Raw genomic sequence first — 14199 nt, 5'->3', positions numbered from 1 at the left:
CATTTCTTTTCTTCTTATTTTCACTTACAGCATTTTAAATACTCTCACTGACTCATTTATCAGGTACATCTTTGAACCGAGTTGGACCACCTTCAGCCATCAAACATGTCTTCATTTTTTGTGGCACAACAAGGCGCTAAAAACATTCCTCAAAGATTCTCAAGACATATTGAAATTACATCATCACACAGTTGCTGCAGATTCGTCAGCTGCTCTTACTTGAAGCAAACTTTCCGTTCCACCACATCCCAAAGGTGCTCTGCTGGATTGAGATCTGGTGACTGCGCAGGCCGTACATGATTTGAGCGCCGTGACATGGTGTGGTATCCTGCTGGAAGCAGCCATCAGACGATGGGTATTTTTTGGGCATAAAGACATGAATGTGGTCAGCAACAACCTTCAGGCAGGCTGTGGTGTTTAAATGATGCTCAGTGGTCACTACAGGGTCCAAAGTTTGCAAAGAAAATCCCCCACAGAGCATTACACCACCAGGAGTCTGAACTGTTAGAAATCAACTCATCGGGCAAGGCATCGTTTTTTTAGTCTTCTGTTGTCCAGACTTGCAAACTGTAGCCTCAGCTTGCTGTTGTTAGAGGACAGCAGTGATATCCAGTGTGGTCCGCTCTGCCTCAAGGTTTGATGTGTAAACAGCATTTTTACCCAGAGAATCACAGCTCACTGGATATTTTCTATTTTTCAGACCATTGTCTGTGAACAGAGATGATTGTGTGGGAAAATCCCAGCAGATCAGCAGTTTGTGAAGCACTGGGACCAGTAACATGTGCCATGTTGCTCTGTTTGAGCATTGATTTGCTGACATTTTATTATTTTATTAACCTTTATTTAACCAGGAAGATGAAACTGACATGTGATTGACAAATGAAATGAACACTGAAATATTTGTGTTACACCCTGAACAAGTATACCTCATAAAGTGGCCAGTGAATGTATATAAGCAGTTGGACCAATTTCAGTTCATAGTAATATTCAGAAAAGATGCAAAAGAAGAAGAAGAAGACAAAAGAAAAGAGCACAGTGACAATATTTAAAGCTCTGTGGTTATAAAACTGGGGTTTCATTACTTCACTCAGAGTTTCAGTAGACGTAAACTGTGTTTGATTTGTGTTTTGATTTCCAGGAAATGAAAGTAAATGATTTTACTGACAAATGCATCTTTTCAATGATTTAGACACAAACGAGGCCCACACTTCAGCGGACAAATCTTTTTCCGTTTATCTGCCCGGTGTTGTGATCATCTTTATAACTGGAGTTATCGTGGGATTTATCTACTGGAGGAAAAGTAATGGGTGAGACTATTTTTGCTGCAGTAATTCAAAGATGATATAGATGTAGAGAAAGTAAAAGGAAACATCACATTTCAATAAATGAGAATTCGGTGTGTGTTAAACATCATGTCTAGAATGAACACTTTTTATCCTTCCAAAAATAATTATCATTATTAAGAGAGAAGATAATATAAATGTAGATGTTCTTACTTGATTTTTCTCTGTTTGAATGTGAATAGTGTTACACTAATGCTGACATCCTTTCTTATCAACGTGGCTGCTTAAGGTCAGGAACATCTGGAGTGTCTGTACCTGAAAATCCCAACGGTTTGGTGAGCAATTTATTGCTACGATCTACAGCAGCTAGTTAAAAGTTTGCCAGTAAACATAAAACATGTACATTTATGTTTTAGGATGTTACTTATATAGATAATTACAGATTAGTGTTATAATACTATTAGTGCCAACTTCAGTGTCCTTTATTTTGTGAAGAAGCTCTTACAGAAATGAGCAGAAACATTAAATAATCCAGGCAACAGATGGAGAGATTTAAAGATCAATAGAGTGTGTGGGTAGACCGGGTTGAACTTGATTAATACCTAAAATATTTCACTTTTCTAAAGGATGACGATGAGCCAGATCAGCCCTATACAAACCTTCAGCAGCCATCGAGTGATTCCTACCAGACTATCATCTCAGTGAACCATCAACACGACAACAAGACACGCTCAGCAAGAAGCACAGGAACTGTGGGAGTGGATAATAAAGCTCTATGAAACATTTTAAAGTATATAAAACTTTAGGTGACATACTAATATAATAATATTCATATATTATAATAAACGTCCATCTTTTCACACTGGATAGTTGTTTCCCAGTAATGGAGACCATTCAGTCATAATACTCCAACTCAGGCTCTCAGATTTAATACAATACAAACACAATAAACTGTGGCAAACATGACTCTTTGTATCAGACTAGTTTTGTTTTTGAACAAACATCTCATCATAATTTGAACACAATGTCCATCCAGATAAACAGAGAGATCAGTCTGGCTTAAACAATGTTGGTGGTTTACCTTCTACTGTCCTTCCACTTTTATGCACTTCTATTTTAGACATAGTAAAAGTTTCAGTGTAGACACAAGAGGTGAAATAAGGAGGGTGCAAGTCTTCCTGCTTTCACTATAGTCTACCTCACACTGTCAGCCACAGTTACTTCCTCACCAGCATGACTGCACGGAAACTCTGCTTTCTCCTGCTTCTGCTTGTGGTTTTTAGCAGTGAAGGTAAATATATATAATTAAAAAAGAAAAGCTGTAAAGCCAGGTGTTTAAGAAGAAAGCTTTAGTTAGGTTAGTGAAATAATATATGTGATTGATTTTCCCACAACAACAAATATATAGAAACTATAATCCCGATTTTGTTTCATTTTAACTGGAACAATTTATAGAGACTCTTGTGAAGACAATTGGAAAGAAACCCGATTCCACTCAAATATGCAGCAAAACAACTCTGAATATTACTGTGATGATACTGTGTGAGATCAGCACAGAGAGGAGCCGAGGAGAACAGTGTCGTCTGCTCTATCGTTACGACCGAGGCTTTATTCATGGCAGTGACTCCAGGTTCACACTGATCAAAGAAAATGAGACTGTGTTTCTCCACCTGCTCAACTTAACATCTGAAGACAGTGGGAACTACACCTGTGAGTGTGGATTTCGTGGTGGATTGTATGTTCTCCATCTCAGTGTGACTGTGAGAGGTAAAAACATTTTCTATTTATACCCACACCGCAGATTCAAGGTGGATGTTTGGAACTGCGTTAACACTTTCTTTTCTGTCATACATGGTTTGAGGTCGTCATTCCCGCCTGCAGCGGATTAATGAAAGGTTTCAGTCAGGAGATGAACATCTGGAATGTTTTTAAGCTCTTCTTCTGGCTAATTTGTTTAAAATTTCATTATAAAACTGCTCCAATCACAACTTTGGTGTTATTTCATCAGTGAAATGTTTGAATGATGCAATTGTAACTCTAATGTAATGAAAAGATAAACATGTTTTCCACTTTAATATAACAGGCTAATGCAAATTTCGTGACTTTTCATGTTTTCAAAATGAAGTTTTTTTGTGTGTGTGGCAACATTCAACAGACGATGGAGATTCTTCTGGCATGAAGTTCATGGCTACAGTTCCCATCATTTCTGCTGCTGCTTCACTCATCAGTGTGGCTGTGATAACCTGTGGTTACAGCCTGAGGAGAAATCCTCGCAGGTGAAAACTTTTACTGACGCACTTAAACTCATGAAATGACCCTTTGAAATCACTTGAGCACATTACTGCATACAGCAGCCACTGTGGTGTTCAAAGTATCTCATAGGTTCTTTTAAAACACCACACATTAGTTGTAGACATAGCTAGTCTTGTTTTTGAGGTATTTTTCACCCCATGACCTCTGATGTTTTTATCCTAACAGAGAAAACAGATCAGGTCTAACTAACTTAACAGGATCTGAAACTCGCCAGATGTTTGTGAGTTTTCCATAGTTCTGTTTTACACTTAATTGTGCCGAGGCTGCAGTGCATTATGTCTGTTTTTAAGCTGCACTTTAATTAAATGTAAATGACAGTGTAAATTGTTGTTTAGGACAAAGAGGACCGCTACATGAGCCTTCATCGGCAAAACATCGATGTCTACCAAACTATCTCCTCCAGTCGCCTTCATCATGATGCTGAGGCCACTGCATGTCACAGTCATGTACAATAATAATCAGAGATGGAGTTTTTACCCTGACTACGTGATCTATAAAACTATGATGCTAGACATGCTATCTATAAAAGACACTGACATTTTAACTTGCCAGCATCATGTGTACTGTTAGTTTGTTTTGCACTGAAAAAAGAGAAAAATATTAACGTCCAGTAAAACTTGTAATGATGTTGTGAATGAATTGCCTGAATTCATGGCTTTTAACACCATTTAATTTCTGTTTTTTATCTGGTTTGAACGTTGAAAATCCTCCACTTGGCTCTGTGGCCTCTGCCACCATTATGGTTTTTGCTATACTGGTCCACTTGATTACTTCCCCTGCCGGTGGCGGACTCCCTCAGGTATCGGTGCGTTGGTGGTTCTTTGTATCTGGGGGTGGGCATCCGGGTACACACCGGCTCACTCCTTGGCGGCCGCTTATTGGGGCTCGCTCGGGCCACTTCGGAGGTGGGGTGCCCCCGGCCTCTCGGCCTGGGGCTCAGTCACTCAGGCTCAGCTGGCTGCCGGCGGAGCTCACGGGCGCGTCACTGCAACTCCCCCTGGCTTCTGCTCCGCAGCTGCTGAATGAGCCCTCATCTGGGACTCTCCTCAGCTCTTACTGGGACAGTGGCGCGGCTGCCCCTCTGTTGGTCTTCCATGGTCTCTTGTGTTCTGGGGGCCTCTGGATGTCTGGAGTTTTGATCTCCTCCATACCTGCTTGATACCATAGAGGACAGGGCTGTGGCTCCCCACACTCCCTAGCAGATCATTACATGGAGAAACCTTTGGAATGCAAGCATGCTGATCCACACAGGTATGCACACAGGTGTACACATGGGTATTCATAGACGCGGACTACAGCTTTCTTGGCTGCTGCCTCAAAGCACACTGTGCACTGTCTATCTTGCGTGCTGCACAATATCGTTTACTATTTAGTAACTATTGATATCTATGACTAGCTAGTTTATTGTGATGGTGCTTTTTTTTTTATTATTATTATGTTGCTCTTTGTTGTTTGCTGTCTCCCCTGTTTTTTTTGTTTTTCTTTCTCTCCATACAGGTGACCCAGGAGTTGTTTTTTTTTGTTTTTGTTTTTTCTCTCTTCCCCCCCTTCTCACCGTCTCTTCTCCCCTTTGGTTTTCTTTGAAAGGATGACAAAGGATGAACTGAAGCTCCGCCATCACGTGATGTCACATGCTGCTGTTTCTGATGTCACTTCCAGAAAAAAAAAAAAAAAAAAAAGAATTTGATGATGATTTTATTTTATTTTGAGTCATTAGAATCAGAACGGGGGTCAGGAAAGAAGAAAAAAGATAAGCTGGGGAGAAAGTTAACAGAAGAAGAGGGAAAAATAGAGAAGAAGAGAAATAGATGGAGAGGAAGAGAGAAAAAATACTGAAAATCTATTTCATCATCTGCTGAAAAACACAAGGAAAAACCAACACAGTGGGGAACCCACAGCAACAACCAATAATATGCAGTAAGTAGGCTAGTAAGTAGTAGTAAATAATAGATATGTTACTGAGCAGTAAATGGGCCCAGAGGGCCGAGACCTGAGGGCACCCCACCCGCAGCACAGGCCCAACAGAGCCAGGGGGCCGGGCCCCACCGAGCAGCCGCCCAGAGTGAGCCACTAAACACAGAGAACCACTAATGCACTGTGGGTGGGGGCACCAGCTACTGGCAGGAAGTGTGGTGGGGGGAAATAATACGTGACTATTTTTATGTGGAGTGGAATTAAACTGCCATAGAATATGCTTGTGGTGGATTTGACTCAACACAAGCGTATTGTCAAAGTGTTCTTTGGCATGCATCGAGACAGTTTCTCAGATACTGAAGTGACTTGAGCAGAGCCAGTTAAAGCCTACTGTGCTTGAGTGGGCAGCTCAAGTTTCCACGTGGAAGGTTTAGTGAGACAAAGACAGGAAGTTAAAGCTGCTGACTAATAATCTGCAGGTTCCTGATTTGAGTCTCTGTTAAGAGGATGGTGTCTCTGAGATAATTGCTTTTGTGCATCGATAAATAAACAGGGAAATAAATGAATAGAAAAAAGCATCCGAGCGGATGTGCACCGATGGTGTGCCCACTGGTCTTAAAGTGCCTTTGCGCCCCTTACCATTTATGGAGGTCCCATTTGGGCACATTGGCATGGACCTATAGTGTACATGGATATTGCTTTGTATTAGTTCTGGTATATTATACAACACAATAACATGATGCAGTGCTGCTGTGCACCATTTCTGCAAAGAGTGTGGTGCAAGCAAGGAAGATAAGATAACTCTTGCACAGTCATACCTAGTGCAATAATACAACAAAATTGGAAACTGTCCCACCATAACACAATCATTTAGATACAATATTGGACTTTGTTTACATGTAACTGCACAAATAGAATTTAGAAATGTAATTATTGACAAGAGTGAACAACCACTTGTAATGTAATCTACAGCTGTGACCAAACAGCTAGATAGAGAATCAGAAGTGTTGTGTTTTCTACAAAGTTTGCTGTTTCAGTGAGAGTCATATGTCATATCATTTCAAACAGTGGCGATCCAGAAATGTTGTACAAACGAGTAAGACTAACTATAGACTTTAGCCAAAGTTGTTAAGTTAGCTAAAGAGTTGGGATTGTGTGTAAGGCATAAATAAACCTAAAATGCAATGTTTTGGACGTTCTTTGGCACATTTCCCTACTGTAGGGGTCTCTGCAAGCATACGGGGCTCTGAGAGGGAACAAGATGACAACGAGGAATTCTACTGGAAATAGGGTTGCCAACTTCCTGAAAAATAAATAAGGGACACCTCGTGGCCAGGGCCAGGCGACCCAGTTGTCTTCACCCTTCCCAGTGTGGTGAATTTTCTAGCTCTTTTTTTTAACCATTTGACTTGAAGTTGATTTAAGTAGATATGTTCTACTTAAATCCTATTCTATTCTTTGTGATATGAACACATGTGAAACAAATGATCATTTAGCCATTTTTTTGTAGCTCAAAATGACAACATTAACACAGTAAAACAGGTCTCTTTCTTAAACAGAAGCCTGTCATGCTTAACTTTTGAGAATATAAGTAAATCTTTCTTTAAAAGCACTCTGTCCTGCTTAACTTAAAATAATAGAAAACAATAGAAAGAAAAATATTCTTCTAACAGTGCACATTTAGTGCATTTAGTACAATTGGCTTCAGTTGAGGTATTATTTCAGCTTTTCTAATGCTAATCAGCTGCTCCTGTTTGTAAACCCGCCTGTTCCCATGATTACGCATCTTAACTCATCATCATTATTCATCTATGTATTACTTTTATGTATTAGTCATCAATTTGTTGTAATCATCTATCCTTGCAGTTGTTTCTTACACAAAATAAGTTATATTATCACACTTCTGGCCACATAGCGCTGATATTCACTGCACATGCCCATATTAACTTTTTCCAGCCAGGTGTTTTCCTTTTCCCATTCTTCCCTTTCTCTGAGGGGAACAAACATTGCTGCTCTAATGCTGGGCTCACACTGTGCGGTTTTAGGCCCATTTTGAGCCGATTTTTGAGTCGTGCGACCGTTTTGGTGATCGGACCGTTTTTTGGCCTTCGTCGTGCGTCGTGTAGTATACGTGGGGTAACGAGAAGCGATTAACACCTCGAGCAGCTCCCGATCATCAATCGCTCGTGAGCCGCTCACACTGCTCACGCGCAAACACGTAAACGTCGGTGAAAAAGACGGAGCAGCACGGCTGTGCAGCGTGTGATCTGGACACAAGCGATGGAGGCACAACTTGTAGAACTTTGGAAAGCTCATCCGAGCCTTTTCGATGTGGCCTCACAAAATTATCACGACCACAACAACCGTGAAAATAGTTGGATTTACACTGCTGCTCAATCACAGCTGCCTGATCAATGTTTTTCATTAGCAATTTAGCAAAGTTGATGGTGGTGGTGGTGTGTCTGTGTGAGTGAAAGACAGAGAGCGACAGATTTTCTGCTATAACCTTCATTTTATGGAGGCACAGTGTGAGCACTCAGGTCGCATCAGAGCATTGGGCCGTATAGTGTGAGACCTGCATCGTGACCTACCAACTTCTAACCCCTGCGAGTCAATCGTGCAGTTTGAGCAGGAGCTGAATAACGTGACTGAAAAAACACGTAAACATACGTAGCATAAAGCTGGGCAAACAGTGTGCGATAAGTGTGCTGTCAGCTCATTGGTCACAAAGCAGGAGAGGGGCTGGGAATTATGTTTTCAAACAAAGTGTTAATTCCATTAAAAGTTATAGACTACTTTTGAGTCTCACTGTATTACGGGACAAAGTGCGTCCCTTATTAGCTCAATACGGGACGTGTACTTTTGTTTCTAAATACGGGACAATTCCGTATTTTAAGGGACGGTTGGCAACCCTAACTGGAAACAGTCGATCATGTCTGTTAAAGCTGAATTCAGGGCAAACTAAGCTAAATTAGTGTTTTTAGCTAACAGCTACAATAAGCATAAAAGTTACTGTTGGGCTGTTATTTGTTAACAGGGGCGATTTTAGCCCATTTTGGGCTGCAGCAGCATAAAATCCTCAGCAGGCTGGGTAAGCTTGCGTGAGCTCTCTGTGGAGGCTGTTGCAGCTGAGATGGCTCACCCGAGCGGTGCAAACTTAGTTACCTTCAAGGCTCCAGAGTCAGCTGAGGTCAGCAGCTCAGCCTCTGGGGAGGTTACAATCCCTGGAACAGCCAGGTCTCTACAACCAGAAACAGTCTTTGCATGTGCAGCTTCAGAACCAGACTTGAAGTTCCAGTTAGTGTCCGATGTCCCAGAAACACTCAGGTGCTCACTGAGCAATCTCTTGAGGCCAACACTCAGAAAATCAAACAGTCTTTGAGCCTTTGTGGGAACATTTATCGTCTCTGCTGGAAAGGTGGAAACATCTGGGAGATGCAGCCTTAACACACTGGGCTTCACAAGTCCTTGGAGGCAGCTCACTAAACTCAGGGATGCAGACAAAATCAGCACTTGCAGGAACACAATGTGCCCTCTCACAATGAGCTTGGAAGCATAAACTGAGTTTTCCTCACTGACTGTTTCAGACAGGATTGTGGGAGCAACACAAAAAGCAGCTTCAGCTGGAAACACACAGTTTAGTGTCTTTGCTGCTCGCTTTAAGTCACAATAAACAGGAAACTCATTGTGTCTCATGTCAGAATCACTCATATACAGGACAGGAAGAGGCGGAGCTTATTTCCTGCAGGGAGCGGTTAGCAGTCTGTGTCTTTCTCATTTCTGACTCCTAAAGAGCTGAAAAACACAGGCTGTTATTGGCTGGCTGACACTGGGATTAATGTCCTTGAAGCCAGCAGTCTTTAATGTCCAGGTTCAGAACGGGCAGGTGAAAAACAGTCCTTTATGTCCTCTGATGTTCAATAAACTGTCCTGATTACTGAGGGAGCAGAGAAAGTGTCTCCATCACTCACCACAGCTGGATGCTCTGAAATCCTGGAATCCAGCTGTGGAGAGGAGCGCCGGCGGCGTGGACGCAGTTTAGTAATCAGGGAAGGGGAGACAGGAGGGAAACACAGCTGGGACCAATTACACACACGAGACAGGAAACAGTAACACAGGACTGTCAAAGTAAAACAGGAAATATAACACAGAGTCCAAAGTAAGGAGACGTGGGACACAGTGAAGACACAGAAACAGAAACCAGAACTATAATCACAAAACAAACTCAGAAACATAAAGAGTGAATCAGCTGATTCAGTGTTTGTGACAAAAACATGGATCCTGGTTAATAACTTTTATTTGTTTGTTTCTGTATTATTTTGTGTATCGTTCTTATGAGCTGTTGTTTTGTCAGTGAAATATTATTTCATTGTTTTAAGCTTTTTGTTGACTTTGAAGTGCTTAAGTTGATATTTTTGAACATTTAATTTGTTCAATTATTGTCGAGTCGATAAAACTGTCAAACGCACAGCTGCTTCCAGCACGGCCGGAGGAGAGGTGGCCGAGCAGACGCACAACACACACAGCTCACAGGTTTGCATTTCTATATATTGCAGATGTTGCAGAAATTGAGAGTAAAGAACTCAGAGATCCAGCGCTGTCTCCTGCCCCTTATTTATACACCACAACACAACGACAGGCGTAACTCACACAAACGGGTAACATGAGGCTCAGATGCTTTGGACGTGTTCACATATACTGGACACAGAATGATGAAGATGGAGCTGCAGGAAGGAGGAAAAGAGGAAAAACACAGAAAAGATTCACAGATGTGGTGAAAAAGGACACGACAGCTTCTGTTTGTTAGTTTGGTTTTTCTTTATTTGGTAAAGATTCAGAAATAAAGAGAAGATCACATGTTGGAATATTATATTAACGTTCTGTAATTACAACAAGTTGTAAAATCTTTCCAGAGTGAGACAGAGACTGTGCAGAGACTGTAGAAGGACAGAGCAGCAGCAGAGCAGTCCAGATACACTGATGATCCTCTGTCAGATCCAGAGGGACACACAGGGCTGATGCTGGACTCTACATTGTGTCTGACAGTGGAGCTGTTCTCAGAGCAGTTCACTCTGCAGCACTGACAGTCATCTGCACTTCATTCCTCTGTCAGTCACTGCTGGATGAAGCTCTCCTCTCCACCTCCCAGTAACATGGCCCAGTCAGAGCGTCTCTACACACAAGCTGCTGCTGCTTCAACCTCTCTGGATCATCAGGACACAGCTGCTCCTCTCTCAGCACACACACCGTCCTGTTTACCATCATCACCTCCACCTGCAGAGAGAAGGAGGAAGAGCAGAGGAGATAAACGAGTGTTTCCAGAGACTCTTCATCAGCTGTCAGTCAGTGATGCAGCACATCCAGTATAAAGAGCAGCAGGGACGTCAGTGCTGGGACTGTACTAGGACTCATTGTTGCTTCACTTTTTCTAATCTTTGGATTTTTATTGAAGTTGCTGAAAATGTTTTTCCCTCCTAGTTTGAGTTTGGACTTTCATTCATTAGAAGAACCTTGGTGTGTCCACTCTGAGCTCTGTAGGAACCCCAACAACAAGCCCAACAATCCAGATGGACGGTTCCAGCTGTTAACTGGAGGAATTCCATCCAAACATCTGCTCTCACTAAATTCTTCCTCACCTACAGACTGTGTTCTTCACTGCTTTAAACTTGGAAATCAATGCAGTCATTGGTCTGCGTGCTGCTTTGTTCAGAGAGCTGATTGGCTGTTGACAGTGTTTGATCAGAGCGTGTCAGCCGTTACTATGGTGACCATAAAGGTGAGAAACAGGAAGTGTTTGTGTCCAATCCTGAAGCCTGTCACCGTTCTCCTCTCACAGCTTCACTGAGAAGCTGCAGCTTTACAGGAAACACTGGATCTTTGTTTCATACTGACTGTGTTTAGTACAATACTGCTGACAGCACCACCCACTCACTCCATCACTCTACTGACCCCAGAGTCTCCAGTCTGTAGTCTGGACTCTGCTGAAGATCAGACAGCTGCTTCACATCTGGATCCTTCAGGTTGTTGTAGTACAGCTCCAGCTCTCTCAGATGGGAGGGGTTGGACTTCAGTGCTGCTGCCAGATAATCACAGCTGATCTTTGACAAACCACAGTTCCACAATCTGTATAAAGAATGAAAGATGTAAGTTTATTAGACAAAGTGCTTGAAATCATTCAGTGTTTCATCATCTGTTCAGAGCTGAAGAAGGTTCAGAATGTAGAAGTTTAGAAAATGGAAACTCCAAACAGCTGAAGCCAACAGGAAGCAGCTTCAAACAGGAAACTGTGCAGAGTTTCAGACTATATGTCCTGATGCAGCCAGTTGGATTTTGGAGATTTGAATCTCTGTTCTGTGACTAAGTCCTTGAATCATTTCTTCCAGTTGGTCCAACAAGACAGACTAAGTATTGGACATGTGTTGTGGCTCCATCAGGGGAGCTTCTAAATGTGATGTGATGGCCCCTCTGGGTCTGTCAGGTCACAGCACTGAAGAGAGCTCAAACTGGGCACACAGTTGTTCCAGTCTGGACCAAAGACTCTATACTGGGACTGAGGGACTGCTTTGACTGCACCCACTGGGACTTTTTAAAGGCTCATGTTCTCACTTAGATCATCGATTTCTACTGACATTTCTTTCTGGGAAAAATGGGGATTACTTTGGAAACAGGAAGTATTTTCCCCAATAAGCAGCCCTGGATTAGTAAATCACTCCAACATGTTCTCAGGCAGAAGAAGCTGTCTTGTTATGAGGGAGAGAAGAAAAAGATTGAGGCACAGAAACCTGTTGAAAGAGAGATAAAGCAGCTAAAATCAGGTGTAAAAGTAAAGCAGAGGATGAGCTGAATAAAGGACACTCAAGGCTGGCTTGGAAAGGAATGAAGTCCATGGTGGGGATGCAGAACAAGGAGCAAAGATGAATGTGATGCTGAATCAGCAGAAGACTTGGACTCATTTGATTCCAGCTTTGATATCATTGATTTCAATGAAGAGCTTTGTGATTGTAGCAAAGGGCTGGTAGCTCTGAGAGTCCCACTGATGAGGTGTTTGTGTGGAAATCTCTTAGTGGGACCAAAGAGAGAAAAAGCCCTGGTCCTGATGCTGTGGGAGGGAAATGATTGAAGTGTGCTGTGAGGAACTGACTGGGAGATTTTCACACATTTTCCAGTCCTCCTTGGAACAACAGGAAGTTCCCAGCATATGGAAACAAAGGTTAAGTGTCCTATGGCACTCAGTGATGATGGTGCTGTGGCCCCACCACCTCCACCTCTTTGTAAAGGAACTAACTGTAATCTGAAGCTTCAAATGGAACTAAGACTTCCTCCACTAGGTGGCAGTGTCTGATGAGAAAGTGTTAGTGGAGCTGGCCTGGAGTCAGAAACAGGAAGATGCAGGATTTGGGCTGAAATGGGCAAAAGTGGTTAGCACTAGTGCCTTAGAGCAAGAAGGTTGTAGGTTGAAGCTTGTTGGTCAGCTGGGCCTTTCTGTGGAGGTTGGATGTTCTCCCACAGTCCAATGAAATGCTGCTTAGGTTCATTGGTGCTTCTACATTGGCTGTAGGTGTGGATGTGAGGGAGTGCTTCTCTGTCGCTCTCTGTTGGCCCTGTGATGGACTGCTCACCTGTGCAGGTGGACCACGCCTCTTGCCCTATGACAGCTAGGGCACAGGCTGCAGCCCTGTGAGCATAAGCTGAATAAACAGTTAGCAAAAATGATCCATAGATGGCCTGAAATCCCCCAGTTAGCAGTTTGGTAGATAGCTATGACATGCTAATCCCATCCAGCAGCTGTATTCTACCTGTAAGCTGATCCCTGCTGAGCCAAAGCACTTTTTCATATACAAATTACAACCTTTAATAGAAACCTATTGGTCAGCATCTTATTAGCCTGCTGTTAGCTTCATTCCACAGAAAACTGAGAGAAACTAACAGAGTTGATAAAGAATAAAGAGAAATGTGCTGATTTAAAGCCTTTGAAGTGCTTCAGATGATCTCTGTCCACTTCTGTCCACTCATTCATTCATGTAAGCTTTCTAATGCAGCTTTGATCTTCACAGTCTGCTTGATGAAACTCATTCTAACCCTGAATGTCAGAGTGTTCCTCCTTCTCTTTCCCATCATTCATGCTGGCAGTGGAGGAGATTTGGATGTTGGACTGTGTTTTGGATGATGTGTGTATGTTTGTGTTGGACTGCTGTCTGTAAAGCAAACGCACATTTTGCTTTGGATTTCAGTGTCAGACAGACTTTAAGGTGCAATGAAGAGTTTGAGAGTTTCATAGTGAATTTTCCAGTGGAGGATTTTTCTTCTTCTGTGAAGGTTTGAAATGTGAACATTGTTCTGCTGCAGTCAATGGACTAAACCAGAGAAGAAGAAAACAGACTTTACCATGAAGATCCTCAGTGTGGATCAGTATAATATCAGCCTGATGTCTGCAGTTTAGTGTCAGCACAACTTTCACATCATATTCATCTCAGCACAACTAAAACATGCTGACTGACCTCAGAGTTTCAAGTTTACATCCTGGACTCTCCAGGAAACCACACAGATGCTTCACTCCTGGATCCTGCAGCTTGTTGTTGGAGCTCAGGTCCAGCTCTCTCAGATGGGAGGGGTTGGACTTCAGTGCTGCTGCCAGATAATCACAGCTGATCTCTGACAAACCACAGCTCTTCAATCTGTATAAAGAATG

The sequence above is a fragment of the Aulonocara sp. 'chitande type north' Nkhata Bay genome, linkage group LG23 (genome assembly GCF_057382095.1).
Source record: "Aulonocara sp. 'chitande type north' Nkhata Bay isolate Kocher_YH1m ecotype deep benthic linkage group LG23, A_spYH_male_GT1.1, whole genome shotgun sequence".
NCBI lineage: Eukaryota > Metazoa > Chordata > Actinopteri > Cichliformes > Cichlidae > Aulonocara > Aulonocara sp. 'chitande type north' Nkhata Bay.
Note: the sequence above shows the minus strand (reverse complement) of the source record.